Source organism: Loxodonta africana, chromosome X (genome assembly GCF_030014295.1).
Source record: "Loxodonta africana isolate mLoxAfr1 chromosome X, mLoxAfr1.hap2, whole genome shotgun sequence".
Classification (NCBI taxonomy): Eukaryota; Metazoa; Chordata; class Mammalia; order Proboscidea; family Elephantidae; genus Loxodonta; species Loxodonta africana.
Window position 1 is genome coordinate 137,023,828 of NC_087369.1, and position 12,528 is coordinate 137,036,355.

The following is a 12,528-nucleotide window of genomic DNA, read 5'->3' on the forward strand; positions in this document are numbered from 1 at the left end:
AGTGCTGCTTTCATGGTGGTATGAGATCCCCCTGTCTCTCTGCTTGCTTCTTTCATTTATATCTCAAGAGATTGTCTCAAGACACAGTCTAATCTTGTAGATTGAGTCCTGCCTCACTAACACAACTGCTGCCCATCCTCCCTCATTAACATCATAGAGGCAGGATTTACAACATATAGGAAAATCACACTGTACCAGGAATCATGGCCCAGCCTAATTGATACACATATTTGGGGGGGCACATAATTCAATCCATGATATAAGGCAAGGGTCATAAAATTATATCAATTCCAAAATAAATTCTTTCTTCATTTAAATATATGTTACTATTTTTCAATATTTTTATTAGCTTAAGTATTCCACTGCTGACTCTTATACCCTTATTAAAACCTACCGTAATAATAGCATACTGATTAGTATTTAGAAACTGCCTATCTCTGCAACAAAATAGATTAACCTTTCGAAATAGTCAAGTTGTTCCTCTAATGTGGCCCCACTCTTTACTAACCCACCTCTGTGAAATCACAAAAGCTGAATGTCAAGCTGCAGCATAGTGAAGAGGTCCAGTGATAGCTGACTACTAAAAGAAACCAAGCAGTGCAGAGACTTGTAATGACCAGTGGCCACTTAAGAACAACAGTGTAAAAGTGGACTGAAGTTAAACTGCCACCAAAAGAACACAAATTTTTACGTTCATACAGAAAGAAATTCATTCAATAAGTGATCAAAATATGGCGGTAGAAATCTTTGACCAAAAGGAGAGAATGAATAACAGCAAGTAAACTGATGTACTTGATGAAAGTAAAATGGCTGATTTATTGTTTAGGGACCTACTCCATCTTGCCTTTCTTCTAATATATATAAATTGTTTCACAGGATCTATCAAGACCCTTCCTGAAATAATGTCTCAGGAAGAAGACTGTGATGCTGACTCTTATTTAGCTCTCTCCAGCAACTGTCGTGTTGTTAGGTGCCATCAAGTCGGGTTCCAACTCATAGGGACCCTATGTGCAACAGAACAAAACACTGCCTGGTCCTGTGCCATCCTCACAATCACTGTTACACTTGAGCCCGTTGTTACTGTTACTGTACTGATCCATCTCTTTGAAGGTCTTCCTGTTTTTCACTGACCGTCCACTTTACCAAGCACGATGCCCTTCTCTGGGGCCTGGTCCCTCCTGATAACATGTCCAAAGTACTTGAGACAAAGTCTCACCATCCTTGCTTCCAAGGAGCATTCTGGCTGTACTTCTTCCAAGACAGTCCATGTACATTTTGGCTGTACTTCTTCTGGTATCTTCAATATTCTTCATCAACACCATAATTCAAAGGCATCAATTCTTCTTCAGTCTTCCTTGTTCATTGTCCAGCTTTCTCATCATATGAGGCGATTGAAAATACCATGGCTTGGGTCAGGTGCATGTTGGTCCTCAAAGTGCCATCCTTGCTTTTTGACACTTAAAGAAGTCTTTTGCAGCAGATTACCCAACACAATACGTTGTCTGATTTCTTGACTACTGCTTCCATGGGCCTGGAGAACTACTGACAAGAAAAATTTCACTTGAGCAAGCTGTTTCTAGGAGGAAAATGTCCTGTAATCTTCCCCTTCCTAGCCGCATTTCCAGTAAACTTCCATGTATTAATATAAGTTTGTAGTGTTCAATCAAAATTGTACAGTTCAGGTCCTTTGTTCTCACCCTATAAAAGTTCTCTCCAGCTTTGCCATTTTAGGAGCATTTGTTGTCCCTGTAAAATTAGACGTTTTCTGCAGTCTGTACTGTTAACCAACCTGGAGTAAATCTTGCTTTTCTTTCACAGAGTATGCGTTTATTACTCTTAGACAACATGCTGTGTATCTTTATCTATTGCTACATCAATTTCTATAAGATTTCTAAGTGAGAATTCCATATTAACAGATACCGAAGTTCTTGTTCACACGTGTAGATATATAGGTCTTTGGGGGGAAGATTTTAGCTTCCACAGTAAATTGCCTCGTGGATTGAAGCAGGATGAGTACCTTGATTTTTTTTTTTTTTGTCTTATCTTGGTGTCATTGGCTTTTCTAGACACATGAGCTACCTCATCCAGGACAAGGACTCAGGAGACAGGTCCCTGAGAGCACAGGCCATGTCTTCTGACCTGACATTTAGTATAAAGTGTACCAGGACACACACGGTATCATGAAGTAATACTCTGCCTCAAAGCATGTTATAAAGAGAGAGGGAGGGAAAGAGGGTGAGATACAGAGAGATTGGGGAACCAGTAGAAGGGAGGATAGAAGGGAAATGGAAGGAAGAAAGGACAATAGATAAATGACATTGTAAACCTAGTATCAGAGAAGCAGCCCAGGGTAAATAACTTACCCTCCACCCCTACCCCGAGTGGGAACACTAAGCGGTCCTTAGAAAGGAAATGAAAAATGTCCAGCAGGACCTTTTCTCTGGACAGTTGTGCAAAGGCCAGGACGTGCGTTTTGTGAAGGCAGCAAAAAGCAGAAGAGTATATTGCTCATGCTACTCTCTGGGTTAAGTGAAAAGATGAAATGCAAACGTGCATCTGTATTTGCCTTCACATCCACTGAACACTAAAATATACACAAAAAATAATTAGATCTGTTGTCTGCTACAAGGCGGGTTGGGACAAAGGATGGAATGAAGAGGAACATCCTTAGAAGAGGACCTAGTATAATGGTGATGGATGTTTTCCTAGAATGGGATGAAGCTCTGTGCACAGGACCACCTCCATGGCAGTTAAAGACCAAAAACAAACAAACAAAGTGTGTGTGTATACACGTATGTGTGGGGCTTTGAGTATACAAGTCAGCCAAACCTTTATGTAGTGCTTTAAACTAGAGAATGTAAAACAAATGGACTTCAGATAGCACACCTGCCCATGTGACACCACTGGAGTCTCCTTCTAACCCATGGACCTATAATCTGGGCCAACAAATAGGCCATAACTACTGGGATCCCTGAAGAAGAGCCAGGGCCTCACCCGCACTGTCTTCTTAGGTGCCCTGGCTGCTGTAATGACTCCTGATGCAACTATGCCCTACTCTCTCTCTCTGGGCCCTGACTTCTGGGGGGCTATCCAAGAAGCTGCAGGGGTGGGTAGGTGGACTCTGCAGGGACACAATCTATTTCTTGAGGTCTCGGCCAAGATGAAGGGTTAAGGTTACTGATATGGATTGCTTTGGGTCTCCCACCCACAGGATATCTCATATGGAGTAATTCTTCATCATCAGGAAGAAAGGAAACGTAATGTTCCTCTTCAGAGGCAAGGGCTTGCAAGATTCAGTACAAGGTGCTTGAGTTGGAGCACCAAAAGTGGACAAGATGGCAGGGGCCCTGCTTTAGGGAGGCCTGACACTGGATGGCAGTTTTTTTTTTTTTTTTTTCTGTACTAAAGGGTGGAGGGGAAGAGCACATCTGTATTTCTGGTGCAATACTGCCATCAAGCGGAAATAGTTTTTTAAGCCCGTGGACCCACCGTGTTGCTTCCAGTTGGCTTTGGGGATTAGAGAAAGTTAGGGTTCCAGGCAGGATTAAACAGAGGGTCCCACATGTCCAGAGCTCCATGAGTCATGGGGGCAAGTGTGGCCTGATGTGAGGGCCTACCCAAGAACTTGCCATGGTAGGTTAGGAGGAGACCAACAGCCATCGTGTCAAGCAGGTCTAGCACAGGAAGCCACGGCTTAGCCATTGGTGGTCGCCATGTCTGCAGGGGACTAGTCCAAGTCACTGAGAAGGCACCTCAACACTGGGCTGTGGGCAGTTTGCCTTCTAATCTTGTTCCCAGGAACCTGAGGCCGCAGCCAATCCCAGTTAAAGACCACACCAAGCACTAAAGGGCACATCGTCCATGGGGACTGGAGGTGAACTTAAGTCCTGCTTCTGTCCAACTCAGGGATGAGACCTGTAGTCCGTCCAGGTAGCCCTGGCCACCAGTAATGACTTCTGCTGCCACAGTACCCTACTCCCTCTTTGGACCCTGACTCCTGAGTCCTTACCCTTGATGAGGCAGCTCAGTGAATCCAGAAAAACAACTGAGAATATGAGAGAAATCAAGCTATTCCTCTTGACTTAAGAAAGGAGTGAAAGCTAAAGTTCTACCCAGGAAGACCTGTATATCTACCCACGTGAACAATAATCTGGGCATCTACGAACATGGAATATTAACTGAAGGGGTCTTATGGAAATAGATGTAGCAATAAATATGCATATATACTGATATTCATACTGATATTCATATATACACATAAATATCTGGTATTCATATTCTCATATGCATGTATGTATATATGTACATGCATATATGCCAAAGAAAAGTTGGAAAGAAATGTAAAACACTTCCCCAAAAAACTCAATGCTTTAAACCCCACTTCTGGGCCTAGCTTGGCATTTTTAGTCAGGGAAGGGCGGAGGGAGAGGCAAGGAGGAAGGAGTGGCTGGCATTTGTGTATCAACAATGCCGTCAGACGCTTTTTGAGCATGGTCTTGAGCCCTTCTAGGTGTGCATTGTGAGTAAGGCCTGTGATAAGAGGAAGGGTAGGTTGGGAGGTACTCAGAGGATACTGGAGACTCCCTGTGCAACCTCCAGAGCTGGTGTGAAGGCGGCAAGGCCAGGCTTTCCCACAAACAATTCCAAGGCTGCCAGGCAGGCCAGGCTCACAGAGCAGTGAGGGCGTGGCCTTCGTGGCCGCCATGTTTGGGAGAAATGGCAAATATGTTCCTTGTGAACTCTGAATGCTAAAGCAAAATGTCCTAAAGAAAAAAAAATTTTTTTTCTGGAAATTTAGTAGGTAAGGACCTGAAACTACTGTATAATGTCTACCTTTGATCATAAGTTAAATCCATTTCTCTCTTGTGCAGATGAAAAGTTGGAAGGACCTGGTTTCCTCCTGAATCTGTTTGCATATTCAGCTGACCCATCAGCATGCATTCTTTGAATAATCAAAGATTTTAACCAAGCTCCTTAAGGAACTGTGTAGCCACAGCCTCCATTTCTACAGAAAATAATCAACCTCCTGTTTTTCCACTTTGCACATACAGAAAACATCTAGTGATATTACTAATCTAGTGATCATTGCTGCTAAGTTGAAACTAGATTACCCTTCTTAGCCAGAGAAGCACACAAGCTCCTCTCCCATCTAGCATTTCTCCCATGGAAGTGTGCACTGTTGGCATTGGAATCTATGATCCGTGTTTAGGTTTTGGATCACCTCGTATACCTTGTTGAAAGCACCCAGGGAAAAAGTAACTCTGTTTTCCACTGTAAGGAGGGTTGGGAGAAGGGGTGGAAGGGAGAGGAACAGGCTTGGAAGTAATCCTAGCACAATGGTAATGGATGTTTTTTTGAATGAGATGAATGATATTCTGTGCACAGTGGCACCTCCATGGCAGTTAAAGACAAACATAACAGAAGTATGTTTCTGTGTGTTTGCATGTATGGTGGGGGTGTGAGTGTGTAATTCAGCCAGACCTTCATGTAGAGCTTTGCAGTAGAGACTAACACAAAGGGCCCTCTGTGAGGTCATCTACCTGTGTGTCACTGTTGGGGTCTCCTTCTGACCCATACATCTCTAATTAGGGGCACCAAATGAGCAGTGTCTACTTGGGATTCCTGAAGGTGAGTCAGGGCGTTGACCTCACTGTCTTCTGACGTGAGTACTTGGCACACGTGAAAAGCTTTGGAACAGGTAGTCTCAGATGTCACAGGAACTGCTTCTGTAAGATTCAATCCACTGAAACAGCCCTGAATTTTATTTCCCAAAAGGGGAACAGAGTTGAAATTCATATTGCCATTTAGTGAGAAATTGTTGTTATAGGTGATCTAGTAGCATTAAAAAAAAAAAAAAGGCAAATATTTCTATTTTTCAGCCAAGCGAATAATACCTGAGTCAGTTGGGTGGATTATACATGGCCCCCTTTGAACATCTCTCTGACAAACTGAACTGGTGTCCTGGGTGTCTAGCCATCTCTGTGCTAAGGAGGCTGGACTGGAAAGAAAGAAAAGAGAACCCCGCTCATCTCTAGGCAGTGGATTTATGGGTGAGTACTGTTTTTTCTATTCGTTCTCCTTTAAAAACCAGGATGCACATGAATATTAATTTCATTAAAGAAATACTATAATTTCTGGTATCTGAGTAAACTGTAGGAAGAGAGATTCCCGACATGATCCATTCATGTAGCACAGTCACATTGATAGACTGTTTATTTTACATTGTTAGACTATTAAGTGGTTTTCCAGCATGGTAGAAAAGTATCTTGAGTGCCATCGTGATTGTGTAACTCCACATTAGAAGGGCATAGAGGGTAGTGAAAATGATTTGAGTACACCTTAGGGTAGAGGAGCTGGGAATGAGAGGTCACTGTACTTCATTGCAAGGGAGAGAAGAAAGCCATTTAGCCTGGAGCCATTTGAGGCCATCTGACTGATAGAGGACCATACGGCTACCCACCTTGCCAATGAGAGGAACAGTCTCAGCCTCCAATGGGGAGAGACTGTTGGAGACACTGAGAAGAACCAGGTATTGAAGCCCTTTGCCATCACCTCTGAGTTGATCCCTCCTATCTGTTCCTCCTGTTTTTTTTTTTTTTTTTTTTATCCCTCTTGCGTGGATCACACGGGGCCATGGCCCTCAACCAGGCCAGTAAGGACGTGGTAAGAAGCTCTTGCTGGAATATTATTGAGGGCACAGTGTGGTTTGAAGCCACATAGCCAATACCTGGGAGAAAGACATGGGCATTCACTTCCCTAAAGATTACAGTCTAGGAATCCCTATGAAGTAGTTCTACTGTCACACTAGGTCACTATGAGTTGAAATCGACTGGCTGGTACCCAGCAAGGAAAACAATATCTTTATATTGTTCTCTAAGATCTATCTCTTGGCAGTACCCCTGAATTAAAGGTGTATACTTTCCAGAAGAGGAACAAAGTTGAAATTCATATCAAACTGTCTTTTTAGTGAGGTGTGAGAAAACTCAAACTGGAATGTTCCCTGGTGAGCAGTGGGATGCTGGGTGGGTGAACTCTGTGCAGGGACACAGTCTATTTCTTGAGGTTTTAGCCAAGCTGGAGGGTTAAAGATGCAGATATGGATAGCTTTAATTTTGTCTACCCACAGGGCACCTGGGTGGGGAGAAATCTCCTCAGAAAGGAAGGAAACCTAATTCGCCCCCCTTTCCCCACAAAGAGGCAAGAACTTGGAAAATTCAACACAAAATGTCAGAGTTCCTTCCCCAGAAGTAGACAAGACAGTGATTTGCCAAGTTTTAAGGAGGCTAAACCAAAACCCACTGCCACCAAGTAGATTCTGAGTCATAGTGACTCTATAGGACAGAGTAGAATTGCCCCATAGGGTTTCCAAGGAAGGGATGGTAGATTTGAATTGCAGATCTTATTGTTTACCAGCATTGTTAGCAGCCCAGCTCTTAACTACTGTGCCACCAGGACTCTAAAGGGAGGCCAGACACTGTCTTTTTGCATAGCAAAGGGAGGAGGGAGAGGTCCTGGCAGACATGTCAGGTGTTATTTCTTGTGCAATGCTGCTATCAAGAGGAAATTGTTTACAAGCCCAAGAACTTACCATGGTTGCTTCCTGGGGAGGCCTGAGTTTTGAGGAAAGTTAGGTTCCCCAAAATGGACTAAAGGTAGAGTTTTGCAAGGTCTAGAGCCCCCAGAGCATGGGGTAAGTACAGAACAAGGTGGAGCCCTGCTCAGCAAGCTGCAGAAGCAGGGGTCAGGAGGAGGCAGATAGCCACGGTGCCAGGCAGGTGGCAAAGAAGAAGCCAGGGTTAGGCCTTGGTGACCACCATGTCTGGCCAGGAGTAGCACAAGCTCCAATGGAGCTTCAGTTCATTTTTTTCCACCCCGATTTCAGTTACCATTCAGAGTTAGGACTGAATACACGTTTCCAGTTTCTCCCAAACATGGTTGCCACAGAGGCCCCCACAGAGGGCTCTGTGAGCCTGGAAGGCATGGCTGATTAGGCTTCTTTGCCTGGGTTCCTTGCACTGGGGCTTTCATGCCTGCTCTAGAGGTGGCCTGGTAGGTCCCCACTGTCCTCTCAGTGTCTCCCAACACCCATGTTCAGATCACAAGTCTTATACACAAGATACACCAAAGAAGAAGTTGCCCTTGAGTTAATTCTGACTTACGGTGACCCCATGTGTTACAGCATAGAACTGCTCCATGGGGTTTTGTTGCCTGTAATCTTTAAGTTAGCAGGTGGCCAGTCTTTTCTTCCATGCCACCACTATGTAGGTTCAAGCCGTGAACCTTTAGGTTACTTGCCGAATGCAAACTCTTTGTGTCCCCCAGAAGACATAAATACACCTACACACATGTACATGAATACCAGTATGAGAATATGTACACATGCATGTTTATATTTATTTATGGCTACATCTATTTCTGAAAGACCCCTAAGTTAGAATTCCATGTTAACAGGTACCCAGATTTTTGTTCATACGCATATACAGGTCTCTTTGGGCACAATTTTAGCTTTTAAAGGGAATTAACTCTTGGCTTTAGTCAGAATAAGTACCTTGATTTTTTTCTTTATGCTTGCCTCATTGGCTTTTCCAGACGTGAGCTACTTCATTCAGGGTAGGGACTCAGGAGCCAGGCCCCAGAGTGAGTAGGCCACTTCTTCTGCCATGACATTGATTATAAAATGTACCTGCACACACATAGTATCATGAAGTAATATATTGCCTTAAATCATGTTATTAAAGAAAGAAAGTGAGAGGAAGATAGGGTGAAAGAGAGATGGGAAGGGGGAACTATGGAAGGAAGTAAAAAGAAGGAGAAATGGATGTAGAGAAGGAAAAATGGAAGGAAGGAAGGTCGGTAGGAAGAAATGAAGGAAGGACATCCTAAATCAGGTGACAGAACAGATTCTGAGGATAAATAACCTATGCCCCTACATACGGGTGGACACTAAACGGTTGTTAAAAAGAATACTATCTAGCAGGACCTATTGTCTTCACAGTTGTGCAAAAGCCAAGACATATATTTTGTAAAAGTAGCAAAAACCAAAAGGGTATATTGCTCATAATACCATCTGAGTTCAGTTAAAAGAAGAAATCCAAACATGAATCTCTTTTCGCTTTCATGTACATCAAACATCGGAAGCATACTCAAGGAAAAATAAAATCTGCTTCGCACTATAAGGAGAGTTTCCAAGGAGGTTGGGACAAAGGGTGAAAGGGAGAGAGAGGAACAGGCTTGGAAGTGAACCTAATACAATAGTAATGATGATTTCTTTAAATGGGATGACACTCTATCCACCTTCATGGTTTGTTCATGGCAGTAAAAGACAAAACAGTGTTTGTGTCCTTGTATGTGAGGGTGTGAGTATATGATGCAGTCAACCTTCATGTAGAGCTTTGCAGTGTTGTTGTTAGGTGCTATCAAACAGGTTCCGACTCATAGCCACCCTCTGTACAACAGAAGGCAACACTGCCTGGTCCTGCGCCATCCTCACGATCGTTATTATGCTTGCGCCCATTGTTGCAGCCACTGTGTCAGTCCATCTCGTGGGTCTTCCCCTTTTTCGCTGACCCTCTACTAAGCATGATGTCCTTCTTCAGGGACTGGTCCCTACTGATCACATGTCCAAAGTATGTGACACGAAGTCTCACCATCCGTGCGTGCCTCTAAGGAGCATTCTGGCTGTACTTCTTCCAAGTCAGATTTGTTCTTCCTTTTGACAGTCCATGGTATATTTGACATTCTTCGCCAACACCATAACTCAAAGGCATCAGTTCTTCTTTAGTCTTATTTATTGTCTAGCTTTCGCATGCATATGAGGCAGTTGAGAACATCACACCTTGAGTCAGGTGCACCTTAGTCCTTAAAGTGACATCTTTGCTTTTCAGCTCTTTAAAGAGGTCTTTTTTTTTAATTGTACTTTAAATGAAAATTTACAATTCAAGTCAGTTTCTCATACAAAAACATACGTACACATTGTTATGTGACCCTATTTGCTCTCCCTATAATGTGACAGCACACTGCTCCTCTCCACCATTTCCCATGTCCATTCAACGAGCTCCTGCCCCCTTCTGCATTCTCATTTTGCCTCCAGACAGGAGCTGCACACTTAGTCTCTTGTGTCTACATGAGCTAAGAAGCACACTCCTCACCAAGTATCATTTTATGCCTTATAGTCCAGTCTAATCTTTGTCTGAAGAGTTGGCTTCGGGAATGGTTTTAGTTTTGGGCTAACAGAGAGTCCAGAGGCCATAGCTTCTGGGGTCCCTCCAGTCCCAGTCAGACCATTAAGTCTGGTCTTTTTACTAGAATTTGAGTTATGCACCCCACTTTTCTCCTGCTCCATCAGGGACTCTCTGCTATGTTCCCTGTCAGGGCAGTCACTGGTGGTAGCCAGGCACCATCTAGTTCTAGTTCTTCCAGTCTCAGGCTGATGGAATCTCTGGTTTATGTGGCCCTTTCTGTCTCTTGGGCTCATGTTTTCTTTGTGTCTTTGGTGTTCTTCATCCTCCTTTGCTCCAGGTGAGTTGGGACCAATTGATGCTTCTTAGATTGCCATGTGCTAGCTTTTAAGACCCCAGATGCTACTCACCAAAGTGGGATGCACAACATTTTCTTAATAAACTTTGTTATGCCAGTTGACCTGGGTGTCCCTTGAAACCATGGTCCCCAGAACCCCGTCCCTGCTACTCTGTCCCTCAAAGTGTTTGGTTGTATTCAGGAAACTTCTCAGCTTTTGTTTTAGTTCAGTTGTGCTGACTTTCCCTGTATTGTGTGTTGTCCTTTCCTTCACCTAAAATAATTCTTGTCTGCTATCTAGTTAGTTAATACCCCTCTCCCTCCTTCCTCGCTCTCATAATCATCAAAGAATGTTTCCTTCTGTGTTTAAACATTTTCTTGAGTTCTTATAATAGTGGTCTCATACAATATTTGTCTTTTGCAACTAATTTCATTCAGCATAATACCCTCCAGATTCATCCATGTTATGAGATGTTTCACAGATTCATTGTTGTCCTTTATCATTGTGTAGTATTCCATTGTGTGAATATACCATAATTTGTTTATCCATTCATCAGTTGATGGGCACCTTGGTTGCTTCAATGTTTTTGCTATTGTAAACAGTGCTGCAGTGAACATGGGTGTGCATATATCTGTTCGTGTGAGGGCTCTTATTTCTCTAGGATATATTCCAAGGAGTGGGATTGCTGGATCATATGGTAGATCTATTTCTAGTTATTTTAAGGAAGTGCCAAATCGATATCCAAAGTGGTTGTACCATTTCACATTCCCACTAGCAGTGTAGAAGTGTTCCAGTCTCTCCACAGCCTCTCCAACATTTATTGTTTTGTGTTTTTTTGATTAATGCCAGCCTTGTTGGAGTGAGATGAAATCTCATTGTAGTTTTGATTTGCATTTCTCCAATGGCTAATGATCGAGAGCATTTCCTCATGTATCTGTTAGCTACCTGAATGCCTTCTTTAGTGAAGTGTCTGTTCATATCTTTTGCCCATTTTTTAATTGGTTTATTTGTCTTTTTGTAGTTGAGTTTTTGCAGTATCTTGTAGATTTTAGAGATCAGGCACTGGTTGGAAATGTCATAGCTAAAAACTTTTTCCCAGTCTGTAGGTTGTCTTTTACTCTTTTGGTGAAGTCTTTGGATGAACATAAGTGTTTGATTTTTAGGAGCTCCCAGTTATTTAATTTCTCTTCTTGTGTTTGTGCATTGTTAATAATGTTTCGTATACTGTTTATGCCATGTATTAAGGCTCCTAGCATTGTCCCTATTTTTTCTTCCATGATCTTTATTGTTTTAGATTTTATATTTAGGTCTTTACTCCATTTTGAGTTAGTTTTTGTGCATAGTGTGACGTATGGGTCTTGTTTCATTTTTTTACAGATGGATATCCAGTTATGCCAGCACGGTTTCTTAAAGAGACCGTCTTTTTCCCAATGAATGGACTTGGGGCCTTTGTCAAATATCAGCTGTTCATAAGTGGATGAATTTACGGCTGGATTCTCAATTCCGTTTTTCAAGAGGTCTTTTGCAGCAGATTTGCCCAAGGCAGTGCGTCCTTTGAGCTTTGCAGTAGAGCTTGTAAAACAAATGGCTCTCTAGGAACTCATCTGCTTGTGGTGGAGCCATTGAGGTCTCCTTCTGACCCATGGACCTCCAACCTCGGGCATGAAATGGATAATAACAACTCGAGATTACAGAAGATGAGCCACTTATCCTCAGTGCCTTCTGACCTGCCCAGGTGTTTTGGTTGTCTAGTGCTGCTATAACAGAAATACCACAAATGGATGACTTTAACAAAGAGAAATTTATTCTCTCACAGTCTAGGAGGCTAGAAGTCCGAATTCAGGGCTTCAGCTCTAGGGGAAGGCATTCTCTCTCTGTGGGCTCTGGGGGAAGGTCCTTGTGGTCAGTCTTCCCCAGTCGAGGAGCTTCTCAGCAAAGGGATCCCGGGTCCAAAGGAAGACTGTTGTCCTGGCTCTTGTTTCTAGGTGGTATGAGGTCCCCTGCCTCTGTCC

General features: G+C 43.1%; 1 long non-coding RNA gene across 1 annotated transcript in view; it reads left to right on the forward strand.

Annotated features, from left to right (window-relative positions):
• Nucleotides 1-12,528, forward strand: part of LOC104846308 (uncharacterized) — a 97,309-nt gene that overhangs the window by 33,886 nt on the left and 50,895 nt on the right. The window contains exon 4 of the long non-coding RNA XR_010319838.1: nt 5,880-6,050. This is a non-coding gene — a long non-coding RNA (uncharacterized LOC104846308). The remainder of the gene's footprint in view (nt 1-5,879; nt 6,051-12,528) is intronic.